The sequence below is a fragment of the Semicossyphus pulcher genome, unplaced genomic scaffold (assembly GCF_022749685.1).
Source record: "Semicossyphus pulcher isolate SPU_LCO1_2020_fin unplaced genomic scaffold, fSemPul1.0.p SCAF_9, whole genome shotgun sequence".
Classification (NCBI taxonomy): domain Eukaryota; kingdom Metazoa; phylum Chordata; class Actinopteri; order Labriformes; family Labridae; genus Semicossyphus; species Semicossyphus pulcher.
The window spans coordinates 18,292,474-18,309,843 of record NW_027211770.1 but is presented as its reverse complement, the minus strand read 5'-3'; the positions used below and the strand labels follow the sequence as shown (position 1 = coordinate 18,309,843).

General features: G+C 44.0%; 1 protein-coding gene across 1 annotated transcript in view; it reads right to left on the bottom strand.

The window, feature by feature from the left end:
- Positions 1 to 16,091, bottom strand: part of galnt1 (UDP-N-acetyl-alpha-D-galactosamine:polypeptide N-acetylgalactosaminyltransferase 1) — a 36,813-nt gene extending 20,722 nt beyond the window's left edge. Inside the window, exons 1-2 of the mRNA XM_069656059.1 lie at positions 15,740 to 16,091; positions 3,153 to 3,264 (exon numbers count right to left, since the gene is read on the bottom strand). The gene's annotated coding sequence lies outside the window, so the exon portion shown is untranslated. The remainder of the gene's footprint in view (positions 1 to 3,152; positions 3,265 to 15,739) is intronic.
- Positions 16,092 to 17,370: the final 1,279 nt, after the last annotated feature.

The following is a 17,370-nucleotide window of genomic DNA, read 5'->3' as shown; positions in this document are numbered from 1 at the left end:
GGTTTTCTCGACTTTCAAGGTTCCCACCACATACTTGATACACTCCAAGACACACATACAGTAAGAAAAGTAGGAGGCAACATATAAAATAGATGAAGTGGCAAGCTGGTTGTAAAAGCCCTTTTGGTATTTTACTGCAAAGAAACCGTTTGGAATAATCACCCGGATATCCTCAAAGAATTCATCAGATTTTTCTGTTTGGATCGCTCCTCTCAAAATTGTTGAAATTCCAGCACCAGTGGGAAGCCTGAAATTCCAACACCACAATCCCTCTCCTCTATGTCTCTCTGACCTCTGCTGGATCGTGCCGGCCTCGCTCGACCCCAATGCAGCAGCACGAAAAAGTCTGATATCCCAGCAGAAGTTTGGATGAGGCTCCTTCTTTCACCTAACCCTGCATCTTTCCCTGCAGAGCCAGGCACACATGCCAAACTTAGATCAGTGTGCTCAGACACCGACGTGGAAGCACTCCGTCACACAAACGCTTGCATATACTCCCACAAAGTCATGTAGAAACGCTGTCAGAGAGATGTCAACCTGCTTCCCTGAATGCTATTAGATCCCAGTGAGGGTAAAAAACAGGCAGCTGCGCTCCGGCAGCAGCAGAGGAAGATTTATACGCATGTACATTGACTTAACACATGCACACACACTTTCCCGCCGCTGTCTCTCGGCTCTACAGCTCCTCTCACAGTATTTCTAATCAGGCATGGCAGCGGACACCTCAGGTCTCCTCTGCGCTCACCCTCACAGCCCTGGGTCGTGCTTTACTGCGTGTGTTGCATGTGTGTGCGTCGGTGTAGTTTATGTTGTCTTTGAAGTCTCTTCTCTCTCACATCGTGGCTTACTATGACACTAAACAGCCGCACAATTCTCCAACTCTCCATCTACCGGATCCATTAACATATCACGTTCCCTCCATCCTTCTTTTATATCTCCATCCTGGGCATCTCGCTCTCTCTTTCTCTCAGCCACCCCACCCCCCACCTTGTCCGTCTCCTAGTGATGTAGTCTCCTTTCAAGAGCGGTTGCCATCACTACTCCGCTACGAGAACACAATTTCCCCCTTCACATCCTTCTCTGTGTCTCTCTTCATATCCCCTCCTCTCCTCTTCTCCACGGGCTTAATCCCCCTTTAGAGATTGCACAACCAGTTTTTCTCACAACCACTTGGTAATAAGTCTGGTGCAAGAGGATCCAGAGCTTTGCTCGCTTTGCAGTTTACGACCAGGAGCGAGGAGCCTCCCCTCTGGGCATTTTATATGTGTAAATGAAAATGAAGAGGAAGGGAGGGAGATGGAAGATATATGAGCAAGGGGCAATGAGAGGGGAGGATTTGACTTACAACACATTAAAAAGTTTGTGCTGCTTTATAACAAACTATTAACATAGTTTATATGCTTGCTCACAGTCATTAAAAAGCATGCTGTCAGTCTTCAAAGAGAGAAAGCAGAGATGGTGCCTTTAAAGTGTGCAAGCTGTCTTTGGGTCATGTGGGCTTGACAAAGCTTTACAGTTTCCACGATGACGCTGATGGGCCGGGCGATGTTCTTTACAGTGGTTATGTCTCTTAACTGAGAAGCAAAACAAGACACAGACTAAAATAAGGGAAGTGAAATACATCGAGGGGCCAGCTCCATTGCTCTCTATGCTGGAGTCAAAGTACACAGTCGCTTTTGGCGAGGGTCACTTCATTTCCAGGTCAAAACCTTGACTTCACACACAGACCGGTCGCAAAGAGCAGGAGAGTGAGACAAGGTCTGGGTGGGAAGGAGAGGAAAAGAGAGTGCACACATCTGTCTGTGGATTCACTACATATAGGTCTACTTTGCATAAGTATAGTCCTATTTATATAAAAACACATGGGATTACAGTGTGGATCACTTCAGACCACCTCCTTTCTCATCATGAAAGTTAATGTATGAAAAAAAATATGAACCCTGGGTAACATAGCTTTATGGTGAGAAACAGAGGAACAGAACTTTTAGAAGTCAGAGTAAGAAAGGCCCAGAAAGTAAAACACAGAGTTGCCCACGGTGGCGGTAAAGTCCCAGCAGCGATTGATTACCAATGCAAAGCTTGGCACAGGCGCAAAGTGGAATTAAACACTTTCAATCTCCAGTCATACAGGCATTTTCGGCCAAAATCAATACACATTATTGTCACAGGGGGGATCCCTTGATGGCTGTTGTGAGCCCAGCTGCTTGACGACAGAAAACCGCAGACACACACACGCAAATACACATTTACAGCAGATGTAAGAAAAGAAAACCACAGCATCAGCGTCAGTGTGACGCCAGTGTTATCCAATTATTCATTTAACAGCTCATTATCCCACATTTACTCTCAACCTAAAACCACCATTCAGACAATTAACACACAAAAATAGAGTGTTAATTGGAGTTAACACACACACCTTGATCATATCAATACTAAACAATACTTTCAGTTTGCTCTGGCTGCTTTGTGTGCCTGGCCTCGCCTGTTTGTGAGCTGCTCTCAGCGTTAGGCCGGATTTACGAGGCTCTGGCTGCACAGCAGGGCCTCCCTGCTTACTAACCGCTTTAACAGTCTACCTCTAGCTTTTATCTCTACCCAAAAATGGGAAAAATGTGACAGACTTCACATTACACTTTGCTTTTACTTTCTCAAACCAAATCCTCTTAGAGTGCCACGAGCAAATAAGAGAAAGTGTTCCAGAAACTGAATCCACAATCGTTCAAATCAGCTCTTTCTCAAATGTATAACTTGTACCAGGGAGGCTTTGAAGAGAGAACACAGAGACTATTGTCAACTGATAAAAAGGCTGTTCTTAAAAGACAGGACATGGTGCTTTTACAAATAATGCATTACTCACAAATTTGCCCAATCCTATTTAAAGCACGCAACTCAGTTTATTATTTATCAGACTGTCACTTGCTACTTTTGCACTTCTTGTTTTGTTTGCTGATCCTGCCTGTGTGTATCTCTGCTTGCTGTCTTGATCGGGTCTCTCTTGAGTATTAGCTTGTGTCTCCATGAGATGACTTGTCTAAATAAAGGTTTCATTAAAAAAAAAAAAGTGATAGTATTTAAGTATTTGTGTAAAATGCAGGTTGACTGAAGAGGCTAAGCTAACCTGGTGCTCAGTTACATCACACTTATACCCGTACCTGTTCAGGTGACTAAAGCGGTCTCTGGTCAGATGTGCAGGGTGCTCCACCAGCAGGGGGGCGGAGCGTCAGAGATCCCACTTCCTCCTCCTCTTGTCACTCAAACATGCTCCTTGAAAAAGACAGAAACAGGCAGAGACTTAAAACACTGTTTAGCCAAGGGTGTGAAAAGCCAGCATGCATGCTAAGCAGTTAAATATAAATTCTTAATCCTCGGGTGATCTTGACACACACAGAGAGTCTAAGTCCGGAAACATCCTGAAGGAGCTTTGTCTCACTCATTCATCTCTTTAGCATTTCAGTAACAGTACATGCATTGGGGACTGTGGTTGTACCAAATGGCTTGGAAAAGAGGCAGAGAGCGTGCTGATGGCAGCTTGGGGATGTTTAACCGCTGAGCAACCACAGGAAGACGAAGAGAAGGTTGTCAGTCAACGGCTTCAAACACACTTCCTGGCTCGCACGCACAGTAATAACACTCATGCCTCTCACATAATCACACAGTCAGAGTCACAGTGTCACCACGCATGTTTCCAGATGTCAATCATTTACATTTGTCTGCCTAGCGCCGTTTCTCTTTGTGTGTTGATATAAATCCATCATCCTCCCTCCTTTAACGCCAGCCAAAGGTCAAACACAGCCAAAGACTCTGCCGGCCTTGGAGCGGGATGAAAAGAGAGCGAGGGAGAAGACAGAGGGATATCGGGATGGACAACTGACGGATTCTCAGAACTGCTCATTTCGCTGGATTAATCTGCTATTTTTGAAAAATCCGCAGAGAATAAAGATGAGAGTGAATATGACTCAGTTTGGGCTTATGTGTGTGTGTCCTTCAATCTGGTCCTTGGCCTACTTTAAAGCCAAGTCATCATTCGGGTCCACTGGGATTTCATAGTGCCAGTCTGTGTATGTGCATGTGTGTATTAGAAGTTTGTAATACAAGAAGAGCTGTACCATTAATCTCGTCCTGCCAGCCCACACACTCCTGCGTTACGGAGTGTGAGGAGGCTGTACTGCAGTGCAGGTATGCCTCAGTATGTGAAGGATCCTGGCCACCTAAGGTGTCTCCTCCAGGGTGAGTCATCCCTCCTCGTTTGCTCCCTACTTTACACTCTCGGTCTCACATGCATGTCGCAAACCGCCTCTCTTCCATCCCTCGTTTCTCCCTCTTCATCTTACACACACCTCCACAAAGTTTGAGTGGAACGTAATCCATCTGCAAATTGGAAGCAGGACGAGCGAGAGCGTCTATAAATACTCATGAGATTCCCCTGACAGATCACAAAAGAAACCTACAGAACCACACACAAAACTGCAGTGCAAACAGCAACCCATCTCTGCCTCTGCCTGCAGAGAAACCCGCGTCCTCTCCTCATGCTGCTCTCTGCCCGTCTCATGCTTCAGTCGAAACTGCCAAAAGAGCAACCACATAGAGCACAAGAGACAAGTTAACACACTGAGGCGCAGAATTAGGACGTCAACCTTGTTCATAATGATTTGGCAATAATAAACATAATTATTGCGCTGCTAATACAACATATTTAATTTGAATGAGTGATATACTCTGTGTGTTTTACTGGGCTCGTCTCCAGCAGTGCAGCAAAGCTGGGAGGTCTTCCAACATATGCAGCCACCACAGCTTTTCTGCCACCTGGGTATTATTTGTTTTCTTAATAAATGTAAACCCCACCCCTGTCCTTACAACCACAAAAGGGAGTTGTAATACATACAGCTGCTGTAAAACAGGCCTGCTCTCAACACAAAGAAGCACACACCTCGAGATGTGATGCCTCAGTGGTTAGGCTAACAGATGGACACTTAGTCAGATGTGTAATGCAGAGCAAGTGAGCAGAGATGGACCTGTCCAAACAGTGAGCTGTGCCAGTGGAACATGACATTTTGTAGGCCAACACTGCACTGACTCAAGCATGCAGGGAGCAGAGACACGGATGTGCTGTGTGTGCGGCGTGTAGACTGCAGGTTAAGGGGATTGGTGTTGTTGTAAGGCGCAGTAAATCTCCTGCAAGAATCTGTCCTATAACATGATCACATTTTTCACCGTAACAATTCAATCCCAAAACACCCATTGTGTGTAGGAATGCACTTAGATAATCTGGTGTATTGGTGTCAGTTCCCATACTGACCTTATAAAGCTGATCAGGTTTTGGCCAGACGTAAGCAGTCCACATTAAATATAGTTTTCTGTTCTGCTCCAATGAGTTCCTGCAGTGAGCTTATTTTGATGCGTTAAGCCCTCAAGTCTGGATATGGTAAAAACCTAGCTGATGTTTATGCATGATGGGTACACAATCTCTTTAACTGTGGAGCCGAATATGGTTAGAAAAACATCCACAAACAGAATGATAGTGTAGACTTACATCAATGCACACAGAAGCATTATATTGACTGTGTTGTGAATTGGCAGACACCCTGAGTCTAGGTCTCAGAGTTTGTGTTGTGGGGGAAAAAGTTGGATGAGTGCAACTCCAATTCTCTGCTTCCTAGTTTTCTTTTAATTCCTCTCTTTTGTACTTTTCTTTGTTTCAGCTGTGACCAGCTGAGAACAGAGAAAGCAGCATTGGCAGCCAAAAGGCTGAGTCCTCAACATCCCACCCTACTCTGCCTCCATCTCTTTCCCCGCTGAACACTCCCTGAGTGAAGTCGCCAAGTCTTTCTCTTCTCCCACGCAGGCCTCTTTCCATTCAGTCTGTGTGGACGTCACCCCTGTCATATATCCAAAAGACCAGCGAGTTAGGCAGACTAACAAGTGCAGAAGTGAGGATGAGCTCATGGGCGGACTAATGATGAAATCTCTGCTCGCAAGCGCATGCTCTGTTTCGGCTACCAGAAATCACTTAGCACACACATCATGTGGTCTATGCATGCTCTTCCCACATAACACCTTGCAAGATGAAGTTGGCATGCTGAAGCTTGAGGGCTCCGGGCCTTGAAAGCAGGAATAGAGCCAGACAAGGCTGAGGAGCCCTGAAACAACCTTTGCTCTGGACAATTTAGAGGGTAGTGTGGGCTGAGCCTAAACTAACAGACAGTTAAATCGGTCCTTCACAATTCTCCAAGCTCAGCGTGAACACAGTGTGACCAACCGGCCATGGCGAAGCATAAAACTAAACTGTTCCGCTCTCTCTCGAAAGACGGCCAGAGAAAGACAGAGAGGAGAGACAGGAAGAAAGGTGTCTTTTCTTAAAACCCTGTGAGAGCTTCCTATGAGTATGAAGTGTGTGTTTGTGTGTGTTTGGTTCTCAGCCAGGGTTTCTACATGTGTTATGTGACTCTGCGTGTAGCATATGCTGTAACAGAGGGAGTCCAAAGATGATAACAAACAGTGCCCTGTCAATCTTGTGCCAACTGCACCTCCACCTCCACCTCCATGCAGGCCTGCCTGTCACACTCTCCAGTGGTGTGGGAAAGGAAGGCCCAGAGGAGCCTGCAGTCCCTCTTGCACGCACAAACACCGAATCCATGCTAAATAGGGACTGGAGGAAAAGTAACAAAAGATGACAACAACTGTAGTTCAACATTTCTGACAGCTTTCCAGGGGAAGCCCAGGGAGGAAAAACAGGAATACCAGGAATAGAGCGTGGAGAAAAATAGGTAAGAAGCAGCTGGACACGCCACTCTGTCTCACTTAACCTGGATAGAACACAACAGCTTGCTTTACTTTCTATAATAAGGTAGTGCTATGGGAGCTGGGGACCTGTCACTTTCTGGATCTACTGTATGTCCTCACAGAGGGGGGGAGGGTAGGAGAAAGAACAAAGAGGGACCAAGGGAGGACAGAAAAGGACACATGAAAGGAGAGAGTAACAGAGAGAAAGAGAGATCTGCTTCCTGTTTACGGAGAGTACAGAGTACAGAGGGTATGCTTCTAACAGGCCTGACAGGGATACACACACACACACACACACACCTTCCCTCCTCTGTGTCCTGACTGATTACACAGAACAGATTTAGCCCCAAACTTTCCCATCCATCTCTGTGTGTTTTGGTGACATCTGGAGGCTTGTGATTGGTTGTCGGTTCCATATCTCCAGGCTCGTCTCTGCACTGGCCAGCAGCCGTGTTAACAGGATCAGGCTTAAGTGCGCGCATGCCCCCAGCTGTGTGTTCAGATGCTCCAGGCAACATTCCCAACCAAGGAAAGACTTCCTCGCACTTCTTTACAACGTGCATTTCACATGGTTCTGTTTAAATCACTCTACAATGAAAACTAAAATAGAGTAGTTATTCTTTTTGCAATAGAAAGCTAAGGCCTCAGGCCATCTGTCGCTTCATCACTATCTATGTTTGTTGATAATATTATTATGTTACAATACGTGTGATGTAAAACTTGGTGCTGATGTGTGGGCGGTTGTGGCAGCGCTGGAGGCAGCAGTCTGGCCCTGAGAGATCGTTGTTTTCATAATCCTGTTTTAACTTACATAATAATACTGTTTTTAACTTACATAATTCTGGGTATTTCAAGATACTCAATAAATGACATCACAATAAATGTGTCTGTAATGCAGATGAAACTACCAAACATCTTTCCACTAAATAAAATGTAGTGTGAGGAGTGTTAAGAACATAATTTTCATGTTTATTATTCAATATTGTTATTAATATGTATTCTGTTTTTATGGATGAAAATTTGATGAAACACATTTTTAAATTGTACTTATTGACTTTGAAATTCCGGCCGCTGTCAAGTAAATACAGAAGAACAACATACAACGGCGAATTTGTTCTGTGTTTCGTGCAAGACGCAGCAACACTGGCAAGACAGAGAGGTGAGAGAGCTCCCTCTAATCCGAGGGGAAGTTTGTTGTTCGCCCCTGTTCCCAGCAGAAAAGAGACCGAAAAGAGTATACTCCACTGGCAATGGGAAAAAAGACCATCGGCATTCCCGTGTCTGAAAAACCTGCATCAAAGCGCTAAGTTTGGTGGGAAAGGCGTATAAGCATAGGAGCTTTTAATACTTCAAGAAAGGCATCACATTAAGCCAAAGTACCAATATAGGCACTGGCAGACCATTTCTATTGCAGCTCAAAGGGTTAACTCATTTTCAGATTATTAACGGAGGCTGTTTTTTTATCTGCTTACACAGCAAAAACACTAATGATCCTTTTTTCCCTACAAAGCAGAGTAAGTGCTTTTAATGTAACACAGAGTTAGGATGACTTATGGAGACCAAATATTACAGAGCTGATGAGCTGAGCCTGCTGAGTTAATTCACATGTGTATAGTATCCATCTCCAGCCATCATACGACTCAACATACGCACACTCCTACACACACACAAATCTCCCACTCAAGCCTGTGCAATCAATACTTCATTTAAACAGCCCCGTCATGAGGTCAAAAGCTCCTCAACGCGCACACATATGCTTCTTGTCACACTACATAACCTCCAATCAGCTTTCTTTGTGCGCTCTAAATGTTCAGCAATAACTTTGGCTTAATGGCTGCAGGTGAATTCCACAATGAGCCCCAAGGTATGACTAATCTGGCCATCCTCGTCCATTCCAGCGTTATTAAGACATGCCGATCTTCATCTCCATTTCTAACACCGTGCCTCTAGAGACCCTGTTTCTAATGAGGCTAGCTCTGTACACATGCACATTTCATTGACATGTGTCAAAGCACACGCAAAGAAGGCTATAATGGCTTTAACTGCCAAAGCACTGTGTATCAGGCGTGGGTGAAAATGCACAGAAAAGGCACTAATTAAAAAAGTCAAAGCTCAAGTGCAAAGTGCAAGTTGTCCTCTGATTTGCTTTGTATTATTACGAAACATGTTTTTGCTAGTCCCCCTACAGTAAGCACAGAGGCAGTATCCTGCTGCTGTCCCTCCTTGCAGAGCTGCAGCCACACTGACCCACATCCCAGCCTCTGGCAGATTACACTGCAGCACGCACACACAACATACACACACATTCCCAAGATACATGAGCACAGTGCATCTGACATTTGTGGCTCGTAGAAATGCAATTTGTGATGGCTTAGCATACACGTCCACGCGCACACACGCGCACTCACAAAAACAATGGGCCTGTTGTTCTGCAGTCCATCAGCCAGGAGTGACTGTTGATATGGCTATCAGTGTGACCGGGCCAGAACAACTGCACTCAAAGAGTCCTCACACACACAAACACAGGGACCCCACACACATGCACGCAGACAGTCAGAGGAGCAGCCTGGTAGCAGATAAGAGCTGGAGATGGATGGTTGTGTGTGCCCGGGGGGGGGAGAAGTGTACCTGGGTCAGGGTGAGCCTGGGGCAGATAGCTGGCTCTGTCACACAACGAAGACAGAGCACAGAGCTCCCACAGCAGGGGTCTGTCCTTTATGCCCTCCACTGGTTCTCTTCACTCTTTCTGTACTCTTCTATTTGGGAGAGACATTTTGCCTACGGTTATGTTTGCAAAATTTCATGATCTGAAGCACCTTGAGATTGTTGTCTCACCTTCGATAGTGAGAGTCATACAGTGTATAGAGTCATACAGGCTGCTTCCAAACTCTGGACATGACCAAAAGGTTGTTTAACAGTACAACAAAAAAGATGGAGTCTTTTTAAATCAACTTGAGCTCTATTCAAAATTAGACGTAAAAAATATCTGCAACTGTTCTTCCTAATATAATCTTTTTTTTACGTGCACATTAACAGGCCCACAAACTTTCAATCCTGGCCAGAGAGACGAGAGACATCCTGGTGTAACACCATTGTTTCTCAGCGAGTCAGCAGAAATTGGACATATTCCACTTCCTCCTATGGTGGGGGTGAGTGTGTGTATGAGGAGGGGGTGTGGGGGGCAAGGAGGGCTGTCTCCATGGAAACTATGTCTTTTCCTGTTGGGTCATATCACACATTGAAACAGATGCTGTAAGCGACACGGACACATGAACACTCTTACAAAGACGGGAATTGTCGTTAAGCTGAACGTTGTGTCCAGGGTTACCCGATGCTGTCCGGCCGAGCTGCTGCAGTTCCTGTTACCTCGCTCTGTTCAGGTGTTCAAGGTTCCTCCTTAACTTCCTCGCAAAGGTTCTGTTTATGAAGTCAGACACGTCGTAGGATGAGTAGTACAGAGTACAGAGAGTGACGGAAAAGCCTGTTGCACTTCCAACAAGAAGTCAATTGTAATTTCAGGTCTGACTGGATTTCATTCAAGCTAACAACGTTGTATTGATAGGTTCAGGTGTAAAGGGGATGTGGGAAAATAGGATTTAGATACCAACAACACAAAAGGAAGTTGGGTTCAACATTGACATAAATAATGAATTTTGTCTTTCCAGTAACAGAAAATGATTTGGATGCTTTTTACTCACCATCATAATATCTACATCCCAAAACTAACACGCAATTCCCACGGTGAAGCTTCGTCTTTTTGATTTGTGTAGTTCTCACTGATAATTAGGATTTATGAGTCCCTGCTGGTTATAGAACCGGTTTTGTTCTTTAACCAGCAGTTACTGATTTTTTGGACTATTTGGATCTCTGAACACATGACGGACATAAAACCTTTACAAACTGATGTTCTTGTGATTTATACATGTTGAAATTGATGAGTAAACATAAAAGAAAGAAGAGGTTGCACCCCATAAAACAAACAAAAAAAGAGCTGAAAGAAGTGGAAAAGCTCTGTAGATCCAGTTTTATTTTGAAAATACTTTTTAAAATACACTTTAATTAAAATCCTACAACTAACCAAAGAGCTCGTGTCTATAGGGGATGCTAATACATGAAACCTGTCACTCTTTGATATTTCATTTGACCGTTTATCCTCACTAATGTCACTGTTACGACCTGCAGAAACTTTCCCATGATCAGAGTCGTTTCAAAACAAAAGCCCCTAATTACATTAAAACAAATTTTGTCTCAGCAAATGCTACAACTTTGCCTCATTTGTGTTAACCATTCTAAATGTCTTAAAAGTTTCCACCCTGTTCACAGCGACAACAACAAGCAAGTCACAGTGTCTGCTAAGGAAGCCATCATTCATTTGCTGGAATGCAGATCACTTACAAGTTGGGACTAGCTTCTGCAAAATATTTATGTAATCTTAACCACAATGAGGCATCACAGATTTTAGCTGTTCCCAGAAAGTTTCACCACAAAGATTTGAAGAATAATAATAATAATTACAGAGCACTATTTGCAGCTGACACTTCCCATTTTCACACCTAAGCACACCTGACCAGCAGTGCCCACAAGACCTCCTCATTGTTAAAAAAAAGGGAGCAGCGGTTTTGAATGGAAGTGTGATCTCTGCGATATTGTGCTATAATTCACTTTTGTACTGAGCTTATATTACTGTCTACTTATTACCTAATGATGTCTTCTCAATTCAACAGTAACAACAGGGACATAAGGCAAGCAAACCGTGAACAGAAGTCGACCATTCACTGTTTGTCAGAGGAGAACCAATGCAGAAAACAAGAGACTGCAGCGAGGAGATGAAATAAGCCCTGAATACTGGGCTAAATCCTATTTCCTTATCATTATGCCAGCAGAAACAGGGTGTCCATCCAGCTGAGACACACACAGTGTGACAGGCTCTGAATCATCTGTAGAGGCCCTATATGCAGTCGGAACATACTGCGCCATAGTCTACACCAGCTGCTCTTTTTGTCTTCGAGGCTTTAGAGTTTCAAGAGAAGCTATTTATGAGGAGTCAAAGTGCGGCGAACACGGCAGGAACGTGTGATCTCAGTGAATGACAAACATAAAATACACACACTGTCTTTGCATAAACACACACAACTACAATTAACACACACAAACAAAGGCATAAACATAAACTGAACACAACTGAGGTTCACATGTTTGTGCTGGCCTTTAGTTGGTCCCAGCCTGAGAGCGAGCAGGGAGCTGGCAAGACTCCCTGGTGGCACTAGCTGACCCACTTCCATGCAACTCTATCCCTAATGTGACCCTCTGGAAAGCCGGAGGACACACACACACACACACATATGCGCGTGCACATACACAAACACAAAAGTTGAAGTGCCGGCTTCCAATCCCTCGAGGGCTGAGGAAAAAGCACTAAATGCTGCTGATGGCTATCTCTCTCTCTCTCTCTCTCTCTCCCTCTCATCTCTCTCGCCGTTTGTTTCTCTCACTTTGTCTGAAGATCAACCGTTTAGGCCTTGGCTATATCTGATCTAACTGAACTTGTAATCAACATCCGGAGTGAGTTTCTGTACTGTCTACACTTTATCAAGGAGAAGTTTGGAGACGGGTAGGAAAGATAGACAGGAAGCACATCCAAGCTTTCTTTTTAGGTAAGAAAAATATAAATAGGCCCAATAAATATGACCTTATTGCATGTCATTACCCCATCTCTCGCCCTACAAATTTCCTGTCACTCTCAACCATCGCCTCTCTAGTAAAGGCTAAATAATACTTGTAATAATTATGTTACTAAAATAGGTGCATCTGTGAGAAGCAAATCGACCTTTAGCAAAAACCAATGGATGCAAAGTATGGAGATAAGTCTGCCTGACGCGCTGTGATCAGACAACATTATTAAAAAACAAAAGCCACTTTTGAGAAGTAGCTGGCAGGGAAGTAGTCAGTAATCACATGTCGTACTGACAGCTGGTGATTGTTCGGCGTTGTCTTGTGAAAGGAGGATTTGATTAAAAAGACAACCTCGGAGTAAACAAAGTCAGAGTGACATTTCTCCGGCTGGAACAGATATCAAAGGAGGTGTCGCTTCGCTCACTCTACTCTCACTATGACATTATACCCACATTAATGAATTCATAATAGAATTTCAAGGTCACAGTTTCTCAAGTTTAGTTGCATATTAGTCTGGTGGTAACTATAACTCTTATGATCAATCAATCTGCCAATTATGAAAGGTTTTGTCTAGAAAATGACTGACAACAGTGAGAATCTGTCATCATTTCCCTGAGCCTAAGGCTAAACATTCCTCACATTTTTGCTTGATAAATGACTAAAATTTTTAATTGTTCCTCAGTGTTGCTGTTGATTGATTGTATGTCAAGCAACGTATTTATTAAGTGAGAAATTGTCCCTGCGCTAATTGCATTTTAAACCACTTTTCATTCACTTTAAGTCTTAAGCAGTTTGATCATTTTTTGTCGTTGAACAAAACAAAAAGTGAAACTACAAATTATTAAACTAACTGTTTCTTTGATTATAAAATGAAAGCTAATTTCTCTGCTGCTAAAGTCAGCTCTCAGTGGTTCTGTCTATTTATATATAAGCAATGACAACGTCACAAAGCAGGGTGACCTAAGTACTTGGGGACACGCAGGCCGGTATGAGCTCCTGTTGCATGTTGTGTACTAAGTGTGCACATGCATGTGTCTGTTTACGTTGTATGTGTGTGTGTTTGCATGTGAGTCTGATCCGGCCATAGTCTGGAAGAAGGAACAATGGCATTCCTGTGCTCGGAGCTCCAGGTGGCTGTGGAAACCCAATCCCAAATCAAGCCTCGCTGGCACACAGAGTGCCGGGAACGCCGAACACTGCTGCCTCCCTCCGGAGACATGGGCCAGAATAGAGCTATTGTTCCAAACCCGCTTGGAGCAATAAATGTCCCACAGCCACCCTCTATGACAAACACTAACAAATACTAGCTGATATCAGACATTTTCAGCATTTCATCAGTTTCAATCTCGTACACTGAGCAGCAAAATCAAGGAAATAACACTCACAAAGATAAAACATCATGGTTGCATCCGTGCAAATGCTTTATTATTGGGAGTTTTGTAAAGATTGCATGTTATTATTATTATCATTACCACCTGTATTACCATTACACAGTGGAAACACAACCTATTACTTACACATACCCTCAATATGAGCTAAGACCACAGTGACGTACCTACATCACTCACACACCTCTTTAAAACATGCTTAAAGCCCTCATGTCATTCACTTGTTAGACGCAAAACTAATTTATTCGTCATCCAAATACTCACCCGCTAAACATGTCCCAAAGATCGTCAAAAATGTTCTAAATCTGCAAAAATCTCACATCAGATGCCACAGATATAAAAGCAGAGTCGCACACACAAAAGCAGACACATCTGCTGAGGCCTGACCACAGTCAACACACACAGGGCAGGAAACGCATCATGCCGACTCCACGGCCTTGAAATGAGGAACATGATTCATTTCCTTTCAATGCTGGACAGTCATGCCTTAACACTGAGCTGTGTTTAGATATTCAGCTCTGAGGCACGGTCTTGCACATGACACACATATTTCCCAGGTCAGGAAAAACACACTTCTTCTGTTCAGTTCTGTATACATTTGAAGGCAACAGCCACCACATTTATGATATTGACCTATATGTTCAATTCGTCTTTTACGTAATTCAGCTTTACCACACAGCTGTTAAAAGCATGATCAAAGCCGATCAGCTCGTGTTAAGGCACCATGGGACCAAAGCTACAGGTAGCACAAAGATACAGCAGCTTCCCTCCAGCTACACAGCATATTCTGCTGCTGCACACGTACCAGCAACGCCACACACGCGCACACTAGGGATAAATAATACATGCTCCTCGTCTCGCTTACTTTAAGGAACATGACAGATTAATTTAATTGGTTCCCTGTCAATCCTACATCTTCATCTGCTCCTCTCTGCTACAGCAGACTCTTGCAGGATTGATAGTGAATCCATTTCCTATCTCTTGAGATAATTACAGTTAATGCCTGCTCACTCATGCACCCTCATTCTCTCTTCTTTCTCTCACTCAATGAGTCTCACTTTCTCACACTCACACATAGAGGTCAGGCCAAACCAAACCCTATAAAAGGTCTCCTGGTGATTAAATTACATAAAATGTGATTAACCTCTGTTCAACAGAGGAGGAGGGCCCTCAAAAGCTACAGCCCAGCAAGGGAGGAAGGAGGTTCAGCGTGGCCATTAGTTAGTTTCTAGATCATCTGACCTCTAATCAGGACACAGTAGACACAACCAGGGGTTAAATTCCGGGTGTACAGCTCATCTTTCCAGGCTGTGATGCAACACTGAAGCTCTGAAAATGTTCGCAGATACATGGGGAAACGTCCAACAGGAAGGAGAGCACTAAACAGTCGATTTAGAAACCTTATACTTCAACTTTTAACAGGAACATTGTTGTACTGGTATCGCTGTTACTGGGCGTTATCTCCTAACGGTCATTTGAATGGACCGTTAGAGAACTCGCTGCAGTCAAATGCGGCAACTGTAAGATAATGTTAACCTGGCAGTGGCCCATTCACGAAGAACCAAGAGTAAACGCTCACATATGATGGCTTAAAAAGTGTTTGAAAGCGTCGTTGTTACCGACAGAGCAAGCTCTCTTTCATTCAACACATTTCAGCCCGGTTGTGGGACAGTAATTGTCGGCGAATTAGCAGGAGAGCAAAGTGACATAATGTGTGCTTAACGGTGAGTCGCATCACATCCCCGTTGCTTGGCTGCTTCTGTCAACAAGAAGCTCTCTGCCATAGCGCCGCTCTGCTGCTAGATAACGTTCCCTGAAACAAGCCCTCTATTGACAGTAAGGCTTGAGGGGGAAAAAACAGCAATAATACGGTGTTTTCGCGTATATTGTTGGCTTACCTTGAGTGACGGGGCACCTCAATCCACCGCTGTGGCGCAGGAGACCGCAGGCTAGCTACGAGGCAGAAAACAGACGCCGATACGGTTCAAAGTATCACAGCTAAGTTAGCGTGGCTAGCTAGCTTAGCGGGCTAACGATGGGGGGAGTGTGGTCCTCTCCGTGTCGTCGAGGCGAACCAGTTACCTCAAAAAGCGAGCCGGGGAGGAGGTTTCTTCTCCCGCTGACCGCGGCAACAAGAGCGCAGTCCAGTGTCAGAAGGTAGTATCACAGGAGACATCCATTTTAAAAGAGACAGAATATGACAAAGCTACGGCTCAGTCGGCAGCAACCCTATGCGGTGTTCTGTGTCTCTCTCCGGGCGGACGCGCTGCCTCTGCCTGCCTGGCCTGGGTCTGTGTGACTGAGAGAGAGAGGGGAGGGGGGGGAAGAGAGAGAGAGGAGCCTGGCTGCTGAAGTGCGGGGCAAACAGAGGCAGCATCACTGCTCATCCCTCCCTTCACTACCTCAACCCGGAAGAAATACAATAACTGATCCCATCCTCTTTTACACAATCCACAAATATTACAACTGCATCCAAATGCTGAACCGTCCTTTATAGCGGATCTAACCTGTGACAGCAATATTTGCTTGAACAATCTGATGGTAGCAATAGGATAATAAATCACACCAAAAGCAAACAGTCAGATTGTACTGTAATTGTGAATCACACATTACAAATCTCGAAAGGGTAAGCCTCTCAGTAGGCCTAATGCCAATTTTATACACTGTTTACAAGGCTATGCAGTAAGTAGCAAGAGCTTCAATGGTTTATATCTAACATAGCAAGACTTTGACCCTCGTTGAACTTTCTGTCTTTCATTTAGAAAACATGTTTTTCAGCACACACACTCACATTATGAATTGCTAACTTTTAAAACTATAAGTGGAAACAAAAAAGAAGATAAAAAAAGCCATTATCCATTGGTATCACACACATCTGTGTGAAAACAGGCACCCCAATCCTCTCTTACACATTGAATATTTTGGATCTGAAAGAAATCCACATTCTAACAAATCAATAATCAAAACACACAAGAAAACAACCTCAGGCTTTCTCTATCCTTCTGTTTTTTAACTCGAGTTTTGTAGAAGCTCTGTTACACTGATAGTATCAACAACACTGACTGCAAAAAGGTGCATGTTTCTATAAGATGAAGAAGAGAATTGCTGACACTGGTGTGAAGCTCAAACAGCTCAGTATGACAGAGAGCCATATGTTTAGCTTGGTTTATTTGCCACTTCTATCAAACATACCATCAATTCAATAACAGCTCAGATGCAGCTAAGGGCCTGTCATATATTGCAATATATTGCAATATACTGCAGATAAAAATTGGTCTGAAAGAGTAGGGGGAAAATAAGACTGGAACAGGAAATTGGCTCCTCTTTTCCACGACAGGGAAGAGGAAGAGTGTTTATGGCAAATGGGGAAAGAAAACTATAAATAAGATGTCAACAGTATTGCTCACTATTACCTGTTCCATCAGGGGAGTGTTTAAAAGTCTTGACTGCAGGCACAACCTTTTTTTCATCACAATTTATTACCAGAATAAGAAAAGCACTTGGGAGTGCTAAGACTGCTGCTGGTCCC